We start from the raw sequence: 11,578 nt of genomic DNA on the forward strand, positions 1-11,578 counted from the left end.
ATTTTTCCTTCAGGCAAATCAACCAAATCCCAAGTGTCATTTTCAGCCAATGCTGAATATTCCTCATCCATTGCCTTACACCAATGATCATCCAAAATAGCTTCAGAAAACTTTGTGGGTTCCTTGAAGCTAGTGACTTTTGCCATATATGCATAGTGCCTCACTGTGTAGCCACTGTATGTAAGCCTATCCACAAGCTTCCTGACTCTTTCTGATCTCCTCAACTGAGGTGCAGTATGAGACTCTCCTCTCTCATGAGGTGGTATATATCTATGTCTCACACCAGGAGTCACAATTGATGGAATACTAAACTCACTATCCAAGCTGTCAATACCAGGTGAATCATAACCACAAGTGAGTGGCCCTGTAACATCATCAAGTTTTCCTTTGCCTTTATCCACATCTCTCCCCCTCATTGACATACCCGTGTCAATGGACAAAGATGATGAAGTCCTCAATCTACATGTCCAAGGACTAACTGATGTAGTAGCATCTTTAGAAGGCCCACAAATTTTTGCACTTTCATTTGTACCTGCATGTACATAAGGCTCCTGAAAACCATAATCATCATTCATCACAGTGATCTTCTTTTCATGCCATGATTTCAGCTCATCAAATACCACATCTCTTGAGACCAATGTCTCATGAGTAGAAGGATTGTAGCATTTGTATGCTTTCCTACCTTGTGCATACCCAATAAAGATGGCCTTTTCTGCCTTTGGATCGAGCTTCTTCCTCTTTTCATCTGGAACATGTACATATGCCAAGCATCCAAAAACCTTAAGATGGCTGATGTCCGGCTTTATCCCATAAATTCTCTCATAAGGAGTCACCTCATGTATACCTGCTGTTGGTGTACGATTCATGACATACACTGCACTCATTTTTTACAGCCTCTGCCCAATATGCATTGGGTAGGCTTTTCTCATTCAACATGGCTCTAGCTGATTCCATGATCACCCTGTTTTTCCTCTCTACCACACCATTTTGTTGTGGTGTGTACCTGCATGTCAATTTCCTTTTAATTCCATGAGCTGCCAAGAAGTGATCAAAGTCTCTAGAAACATATTCTCCACCACTATCAGATCTCAAGCATGAGATGTAGCAAGCCAATTCTTTTTCCACATGTCTCTTAAAATCTTGAAAAGCATCCATGACATCACTCGTGCTTTAGCACATACAACCATGTGTACCTACTATAGTCATCTATGAATGACACATAGTAACGTGATCCCCCAAGAGATGCATTCTGTGAGGGTCCCCATACATCAGAATGTACAAGCTGTAATGGTCTAGTAGTAGTGCTTACATGCCTTATAAATGGAAGCCTTGATTGCTTTCCAAATTGACAAGACTGACATACATGTCCCAATTCCGCATGCTTGAACTTAGGAAGTCCAAGTACAACTTGCTTATGCTGCATATTCTTCAACTTTTGAACATTTACATGTCCAATCCTTTTATGCCATATCTCAATGTCCCTTATTGTAGCATTTTCATGTGAGTACATAGTAGCATTCAATGCTGGAATTTTTGTATCCAATGTAAACATCCTGCCATTTCTTTTGCCTTTAGCAATGAGTTTGCATCCTTGACCATACTCTTCAATGTAGCATCCATCTCTATTGAATCTAACTTGTAGATTTTGTTCAACCATTTGTCCCACAGAAAGCAAGTTTTTGGTTATGGAGGATACATGTAATACATCATAGAGACTCTTTTTCCTGTCACCATGCCTCATCAAGGGAACAGTACATGTATGCATAATGTCATGTTGTGTATCATCCCCTGTGCAAACATATCCATGAGCACCTTCTACCAATGTGTCAAACCACTCTCCATGAGGAGTCATGTGGTTAGATGCCCCTGAGTCTATATACCATACATCATCTACTTTGCCGTGTACAGGCAACCCTTTCTTCACATGTTGCATTGCAAACAACCTGTCATCCTCCTGCATACCACTAGAAGAAGCATAATTACCATGTTGCTTCCCTCTTGCTCTTTGATCATTCTGATGTTTGTAGCAATCCTTAGCTACATGCCCGTATTTGCCACAATAATGGCAATCCTTATTTGCATTTGATTGCTGTCCATGACTCATTTGAGGCTGCTGCCAAGTGCCTCTTCCTCCAGGTGAATAATTTCCTCTTCCACGAGCATTTGAGGCATCTCTATTTGCTTGAGGTTGCCTATTTTTCCATCCAGTAGCTTGCTGTTCATGGGCTGCATATGCATTTCTAGCACCTCTTCCTCGAAAATTTGATATTTCTCTTCCACATCTACCCCTTTGATTTGAGTAGAAGACACTGTCCTTGCTGTTTTTAGACCCACTGGAACTTGTATTAAGTCCAAGTTTCACTTTTTCATGCAAAAGAAGTGCTACAAGCTCATCAAAGTCAGGCTGCTCCTCGTGACACACTGAAATGGAAGTATCAAACTGCTTATATTCCTGTCCAAGTCCATGGAGGGTAGTAGCTACCAACTCATCATCCTCAACTTCAGCTCCAATTGAGCCTAGTTGTTTTGCAATGGATCTGATCTCACGGACATAGTCCTCAAAAGACCTTCCATTCCTGGATATGTGGCTGAATTTTTGCTTCAATTGTGTCTTTCTTGCATGAGTGACATGCCCATAATTCTTCATCAATAAGTCCCAAGCAGCTTTTGGGGAAGTAAATCAATAAAGAACCATCACGGGCTTTCTTCGTGTAAAGACACGGATCCATAGCACTCCTGATGTAGTCCTGTGACTACATAAAGGCATCAAACTTATGATACCACTCCCTAGGTGCCTGTTTCAATCCATAAAGACTTTTCTTCAATTTGCACACTAGGTGCTCCTTGCGAGGTTCTGCAAAGCCCTTAGGCAGGTCCATATAAATCTCATCATGCAAGTCCCCATGTAAGAAAGCCGTCTTGACATCCATTTGGTATAAATCCAACTCAAGCTGAGCAACCAAAGCCAAGACTAAGCGCAGGGTGGTCATCTTAACCACAGGAGAAAAAACCTTATCAAAGTTCACACCATGCTCCTGCTTAAAACCCTTTGCTACCAATCTAGCCTTGTATGCTAGCTTGAGGTGTCCAGGGGTACTTTTCAGCTTGTACACCCACTTGCATGGCAAAGCCTTCTTGCCCTTAGGCAAGGAAACCAAATTCCAAGTGTCATTCTTATGCAAGGAGTCTATCTTAGTCTGCATAGCCCTCTCCCAGGAGTGACTGTCACCCCTACGCATAGCCTCATCATAGGTGAAAGGCCCTCTTGCATGTGTAACCAAGACATAATGCATCGAGGGCTGAAATCTATCAGGTGGACGTCTGTCTCTAGCAGACCGTCTCACGGCAAGCTCTGCTGCCTGCCCAACTACCTGTCCAATACCCTGACCATGAGCATCTGCTACTGTAGGCTGTCCAACTGGCTGTGTGGGAGCCCTCGGCTCCTCCTAAAATATGTTGAGAATCAAGCTCATTAGTCTTCTATCAATTGTTTACCTTAGTGAATAAGGTTAAGTCACATTGACTTAACCATGATTAGATCTAGGTCAGTTGATCTTAGTATGTGTGTTGTACATACAATTGACTTTTTGTGTGTGATTGTGTGTTAAAGGAATGGATTACAAGGAGTATGTCTGCTACCCTTATTGCGTGTGCCTTTGTCATGGTCTACCTCTCTCTCTCAAAATGTGAATATGGTATCAGAGCTTTAAGGAAGAAGCATGGCTCCATAAAGCCAAATGACAGAACGGTATGTGCGCGACAAAGGGAAACTTGCTGATCAAACCCCAATGTACTAAATATTTTGCCATTTCGGCGCAGGATAGGGAGCCGTAGAAGCTCTGTGAGGCCCCAAAGCATTGGCAACAAGATCAGCAAGATCCATACAATCTATATCATGTTGAATTCTTGGAGGGCAAGTAGCTGGCCATGCCGCATTTACCATCGGAAGTAAAGGACATAACATATGCAGAAGAGGCTAGCTATGCAGAGTGCAATGACAAGCACCACCGTAGCCAAGCCAAGAGCATCCGCTATAGAATTGAGATGGGGCATTACTTGTCCTGTGGTGCATACTATCTCTGCACATGGGCGCTTCCTCTTCTTTACTCCGGAGAGGTGGCATTACCTGTTCTTAGAGTCCAATGTCTGCACATTGCTACTCATTCATTAGCAATCTGATCATTGAAGACTTGCCTGTGATAATCCAAGCTCAGGTATGGACCCTATACTTAGGCATACATCTAAGACCGAGCACACGGTCTGAATATGAGGCAGATAGATTCCAACAATAAACCACAACTCAGATTCTCACAATATACCACAACTCCAGCTCTGCAATCAAGTTGAGAATGCAAAAAAGAATTTGGAAAGTGTGAATAAATGTTCATTCAAGCAATACAGGAAGAAGCCATTTCTTGCTTCAAGAAAACAGCCCGTGCATGGAAACTATTTTCCAGAAGAAGCTGCAAATCTTCCTCAGTCATGCAACGTTTAAGAACCTTTGCAAAGCTCGTGGAAAGGGTTCTTCGCTAAAGGATTGTCCATTTCACTCTAGGCTGAATGTTTTGCCTCTGTGTCATTGATTGGAAGTAGGATATTGCAGGCAAAGAAGGATGCCATAACTAAATGAAATTTTCTATGTCTTGGAAATCTGTGGTGCTCAACATAGCAGCATTACAAGAAAAGAATAGGCACATGTGTCTTTGTCTTCAACTATAATTGGACATCATCAGAACTAGTTTTACCAAGCTTTAAGATTTGGGATGTATGAATGCTCGAGATGGGATTTTCTGCATCTTTTGTATTGCCATTCAGAATGCTTTCTGAAGATTGGATCTCCATTTCAACAGTCTCTGTGACAGTAGAAGTAGTACAATGTTGCTAACAAACATATGACAAGTTCACGGTTTATTCAGTTGCACTTGTAAAGAGGTGCTAAGGCATAGATAGAGAAATGCAGAGCAAGAAAGAATTGCAGTTTTACATGGCTCTTAGTGTGGCTACTAACCCAGAATGTACATGTCATGTATGCTTGGCTGAACAGTGCTTAGTTTGACACTTCAAATATGGGTACTTGCAAATCCTTGCACATAATCCTAAGCTTGTCAGTGGAGATGGTTCAGATTTTCCATAGTAGATAATACCTGCAGGTGCATTGGCTACAGACCCATTGTTGATGCATGTAAAAGCTTTGTTGGAGACAAATTCTGCAGCAACAGTGAATGTATCAAGTGAAACTTTAATATTTGTACTTGATGCTCTCTTATGCACTAGCAATGATTAATGGCAGCCATTGCTGAGAGTGGAGGTTGGAAAATGTATGAGCAGTGATACTTATGTTATGCAATTGGAGTCTGAAATGAGTTGAACTGGAATCAGTTCAGAATGTATGATATTGTTGTGAACTAAAATCTATTGGTTATGCAAAGTTGTTGATGCATTGTAACTGTAGTTGAATGGAAATAGAAGCACATCTACTGTCTGAAAATGCAATAGTGGTTATTGCTGCAGTTTTAGAGTAAAAACAGGTTGCACTGCAGGTCATTGAAGTATATTGCCTATGGCATTTTGAAAAATTGAGTGGTTTTGTAAAGCATAAGGCTTTAAAATGGCAAACACAGGAGAGAAGGATACTATCACTCAGATAGTTGGTGAAAAGCTAGACTACAACAATTTTGTTCTATGGAAATTCAGGATGTCTAATTTTTTAATTGGAAGAGGCTATTGGGACGTAGTCACAGGTCTTGAAGATGAGCCCAAGCTACCGGAAGATAGACCTCCAACACAGGATCAGTTGAAGGCACACAGAACTTGGTTGGAAAAGGCCAGCAAGGTCTTGCATTGGTTGTCACTATGTGTGTGGATGATATGCTGATAGTAGGGAAAGCTCATGATGAGCTAGATGCTCTTAAGGCTCAGCTCAAAAAGAGCTTTGAGATGAAAGATCTGGGACAAGCCACTCACATACTTGGTATGCGCATTAGACGCGACAGGCATCAGTGACTCCTCTACTTGTCACAGAGGGAGTACATTCATAAAGTCCTTGAGCACTTCTGCATGCAGGACATAAAGCCTATTGGCTGTCCATTGCCTTCTTATGTGAAGGTATCACTTGCTGATTGTCCGCAGACAGATGAGAAGAGGGCTGAGATGGCCAAGTTTCCCTATGCATCCACAGTGGGCAGTCTTATGTATGCCATGATCGCCACTCGTCCAGATATTGCCTTTGCAGTTGGTGTTGTGGCACGCTATATGGCTACACTTGGCAAGAAGCATTGGGATGTTGTGAAGGGTATCATGAGGTACCTGAAGGGCACTGCAGATATGTGTATATGCTATGGCAACCAGGATATAGGAGTCGTGGGGTACACTGACTCTGATTATGCAGGACATGTAGATAGTAGAAAGTCCACTTCCGGCTATGTATTCACCTATTCTGGAGGTACTGTTTCTTGGATGTCCAGGGTACAAAAATGCACGGACCTTTCTACTACAGAGGCCGAGTATGTTGCAACCACTGAGGCTTGCAAGGAGGCCATTTGGTTGGGTCGTTTTGGTTGCTGACCTTGGTATTGATGCTACCCCTACACTACATTCGGATTCTATGAGTGCTATTCAATTAGCCAAGAATCCGGTCTTCCATGCGAAGATGAAACACATTGAGGTGAGGCATTACTTCATACGTGGGGTCATTGAGGACAAGTTTGCTGACCTTGTCAAGATCTCGACTGACTAGATCTGCTCACGAAAAGCCTCTCTACAGAGCTCTTTGCCTTCCTCAGGAGGTTGATGGGCGTGGGATGAGATGATGTCTTTTCTCATCCTGTTGTACATGTGTACATGTTGTATTGTCCTTTTTTCTTTTTCTTTTCACTCCTCACTAGGGCCTTAAGTGGGAGGTTGTTGGGAGTAAAGGTGCCTCTACCTAGCCACTCGTGTATTACTACACTAATAGTCACCACCACTACACACTGCAGGTGGCGGATGCCCGTCACCGTCACTTTATTCTTTATTCTTTTAGTGACAGTTTGAATAAAGGAAGGCCCGGTCACACATTGTGACTGTTGGAGTTCCCATTTCTTGTCTCTCTCTTTCTTGCTCTTGCTCTCCTGCCATAGCTCTTGAGTGCAAGCTTTGATCCTTCTCACCTTTCACCAAAGACACTTAGCAATAGAAATATCTTAGTCTCAATCACTAAAATGACCATGGATATGAGAAAAAAAAGATTCTAGGACCCACATCAAGTTGGTCTTAGAGAATATTAGCAATAGTAGAAAGCACAACTAGGGATACCACTATTAGCCACCTTTGACAAGGGGGGGAAAAAAAATATCATTATCAAACTAGCCCCACTAAATAGGGAAAGATTGATTAGAAGAGAAGAAGGTTGTAGAAAAAGCCAAAGAGGAATCATGAAGGGAAGAGAAGGACTGAAAGTGTAGAAAAAAAGAGGAAAAGAAGGAGATAAGAATGAAAGAAGTAGAAGATCTAGCCTTGGCTATTAGAAGATTGCTTGTGCAACCAAGAAGGGCTGAAGAAGTAGCACTCATGGGCCCTAATCTAGACAAGGTGAACATTTTAGTGTAGCAAGAATTCCACAACCCCCATTAGCATTAGGCATAGGCAAGGTGGGGGCAGAGCCAAAGCTCCTTTAGTAGTCCCATCACCTCCAATGATGATTATCATAGCATTCATTCTAGTGATTGTTAGAATATCAAGCTCCCATTACTCTCTTGTCAGTATGTATGACTGACATTAGCTGTGTCCAGCTATATCAGCAAGTCTGGGACATTAAATAAGTCGGTGGTCTTAGACCCAGTGTGAATGGTCCTACGGACCTTAGGACTATTGTATACACTTATATTATGTTAGGAGTCTATGAAATAATGGAATATGATGAACAAACTGAAGGCTAGGTTGCTGCTCCATTACATAGTCTCTCTCCCTCTCTCTTCCAACATGGTATCAGAGCATCATGGATGGGCTCTTGAAGGCATGAAGCTGTGAGAAAGACATGCAACTTGAAGACTCAGGGCAGTGGTTGAAGAGAAGCAGGCTGACAGTGTGCAGGCGGTCATTGTATTTGTGAAGGTATGCATTTTGTCATTTTAGGTTGTCGTTATACAAGAGGGTTGTCTTGGCATGTTTGAAGCATTGTAGAGGCTTCATTAAGCACTCAAGACAAAGCATCAACTATCCTTGTGGAGTATACCTGCTGCTAAAATCCCCAGGGCTACTGGCGTATTTGCGCCTGATCTTGAATGGCCATTCTCTGCTGCTAATGAAGATATCAATCACTACTTTTGATCTCCAGCTTGAAAATGCTTCTTGGAAGGTCCTTTGATGCCTTGATAAGCCATTGCTTGGTCTGGAGCTGATGTATGAGCTGGAACAGTGAACTTCAGATCTGAAATACAGTCCAGGTCTGTTACAAACATGGAATATACAGCATGCATGTATCTCCGACATGAGATTTGAGCATAGATATGCTTATGCAGACATATGCATTGGTTAGTATGCTTATGAGCTGAAGTATTGGTGGCAAAAATATTCAAATCTAGAATTTTTTAATGGCTGGAAACTGTCACTGAACAGGGCAGCATACATTAGAGTCCTCCTGAAGCATTGAAGCCATTTGATGAGCATTTTGAGCTCTACTAAAGTGAGGGTATTCAAGAAGCATATGTACTGAGTTTGATGCATTTGGGTTGCATTTTACTGATAAAATATTCAGATCTAAAATTTTATGACAGGCTGAAAAGGGTCATAAAATTGTCATCATCATATACTCATTGCCTTGAAGAAGTACATGCCTTTTGTTACCTACAGGGAGTTGTATGGTACGTGATATGATTGTTGAATTCTATGAGCATTGAGATGAGCATTGAAGGCTCTTAAAAACTAAAATCTGAATCTAGAAACAAATGTATTCATAGGGTATTGGCTGGTCATAAACAGTGAATGCATTATATGACATTGCCTCTTATAGATGGAGTGTCTGCGGATGGTTGTTTGGCCATGTATTGACATGTACACACAATGGTATGTGTATGAAGTGGCTTGAGGATCTCTTGGGCTGAAATACATCTTGGTTTGATAGTTTATTGGCTGTATACAATCTGTAAGCAGATTTATGTCACTTGTACTTGCTGGATATGCACTGTTTTGTGACCGTATGACTATGTCTAGTTGCCTACATACTAGCAAATGTCTGGGAAAGTTTGGAGCATGTATGACATGTTTTAAAGTGGTTTTTGATAGTAAATTCACTACTGGTTACTGAAAAATTACAGGTTTCAGACTGCGTATTCTCTTTACTGCAATAAGCTTGCATGACACAGAGTTACAATACCTGCAAAGTCTATGTACTGACTGATGTACCTACGGGTTATACCACATGTTTGTGGATGTTTTTGAGGTTGTAAAGGGCTGAAATACCCTAGTTTTTTGCAGAGAATAGTTGCAGAAAACTGTCATAAATAGTCAAGGACTGAGGTTGGTCAGAGTGACTTGTTGGCTTGCAGGAAGTCAGGCAGTGACTAGATACTATCTGGTACAATATGGCTAATGCAGAAAGGACTAACAACATAACCTAGATAGTGGGGGAAAAGCTTGACAGTAACAATTATGCCATATGGAAGTTCCGCATGGAGAACTTCTTAATAGGGAAAGGCTATTGGGAGTTGGTGACTGGAGCGGAAGCTGAACCTGAGCTCCCAGATTGACCTACGGTTGATCAGAGACGATTACACCGAGCTTGGACAGAAAGAGCTCGTAGAGTCTTGCACTGGCTCTCTTTATGTATCTCAGATGCCATGGTAATGCAGATAATGAACTGCAGCTCTCCTAAGGATGCATGGGACATTTTGGTCAAGTATTATGGCACAACCATAAGTGCCAAGAAGATACGGTTGAAGCAAATGTTTAACAACATGGAGAGGAAGAGCACATCTATACATAATTATGTCACGGCGGTAAAGACCATTGCGGATCAGTTGGCATCTGTTAGTTCATAGGTTAAAGATGAAGACAAGGTTGCTATGACCTTGAATGGCTTGGGGCCTGAGTATAAGTCTTTTGACACTTCTGTGTCTGTGCGGGTTGAAATGCCTGATTTCAATGAGCTGGTTGCATTGCTTATCCATGAAGAGGTTAAGCTTGGTTTGGCTGTAGGATCTAGTAGTTCTAAAAACAAGGATGTAGTTTTCTATTCCAATCAACATTGTCGAAGGGTTTCGAAAGCAATGTCGCAACTTCAGAAGTCCTTCATAAATTTCAGAACAGAAGTTCTATCAAGCAAGTAAGCAAGATGGGAAAATGATGCCAAGTCTCTATTTAATTTCTGTTAATAACAAAATAAGGGTTCAAGATAAAGAAATCGGTTCATTCAGTTCATCCTCCCGGAATCCAAGAAAGAAAATAGAAAAATCCATTAACTCTTTTTCTTCCATCGTTGTTCTAGCCTTTACAATTTTCCCTTGATAAGTTTTGGACTTAAGGGTGATGATAAGAATTCAAGAATATGCTGTTATGTTATGACTCCAATGTCCTGCGAACACCCTCATCATTGTACGCTCTTCATATGTATGGTTTTAGCATAAACCAAAGGTGTTATCTCCACTGTTTGTAACATAAAGAAAGCCATCCTCATCTTTGTGCTCCTCATAGATAGCCAACATAATTGCAGCAGTAGATGGAAGAACATTGTCTACAAAGATGAAGATTGCTTTCTCTGCATTTAATTTGATCCTCTTCCGAATAACATAGAAAAATTGACCAACAGTAAGGTCAACTGGTACAAAGTACTTCTTCTTATCTTTGTCTGGAATGTCACTTCTTTCAGCTTTCTCAACTATTACAGGAATCCTGTCGGAATACTTCTCACGAATCCTAGAGGCTTCAGCTTTCCTCTTCTCTAGATCATATTCCTCTTTAAAAGAGCTCTAGGCCATTTCACTCGGCCACTTCTTTGCACAGATAACATCTGATGACGACACAAATTTTTTTTATACTGATAACCTGTTGAGAATACTGAGCAAGTATGATTCCAATGAAATGTTTTACATTGGGGTATTACACATCCTATAGGCAGTCCCTCAGGAATCCGCATTGCACGCATTCTTGTGGAGATGTTCAGACTGAGTCTGTCAGATGTTCGGTGGCCATGATCCTCTCCTTCCGCCTTCTGATTCCCAAAAAAAAAACGCTCCCCCTTTGATTGAAAAACAAAAGCTCCTCCCTGTCCTAAGAAAAGCAAAACGGCCAATAAAGCTCTCTTTTTTTTTACAATAGCCTCAGAAAAGCAGCCCTCTTAAATCTTGCACCTTTCTCTGAAACTTTACTTTAGTTGGAGTGACTTTACACCCTTTCAGTGGTATTGATACAAATCTTGAGATGTCTAACGGAGAATTTCCATGCAAAAAAGTGACCTTCTCGACAAGTTCCACAAAACAATGTGAGCCTTTGGTGCTCTTCGTTTAGTTTCCCTTGCAATGATACTGAAAAGAAGTATTTGTATAGCTGAGCTAGTGACATACCAAAAAGATCCACGTATTCCATATGTAAAAGTCTTATTTGC

General features: G+C 41.4%; 1 pseudogene; it reads right to left on the bottom strand.

Annotated features, from left to right (window-relative positions):
* Positions 1–8,297: 8,297 nt before the first annotated feature.
* Positions 8,298–10,952, bottom strand: LOC148018821 (autophagy-related protein 8C-like pseudogene; annotated as a pseudogene).
* Between the last annotated feature and the right edge of the window lie 626 nt (positions 10,953–11,578).

The sequence above is a fragment of the Lygodium microphyllum genome, chromosome 20 (assembly GCF_053477565.2).
Source record: "Lygodium microphyllum isolate KBCC chromosome 20, Lygodium_microphyllum_v1.1.10, whole genome shotgun sequence".
Taxonomy (NCBI): Eukaryota; Viridiplantae; Streptophyta; class Polypodiopsida; order Schizaeales; family Lygodiaceae; genus Lygodium; species Lygodium microphyllum.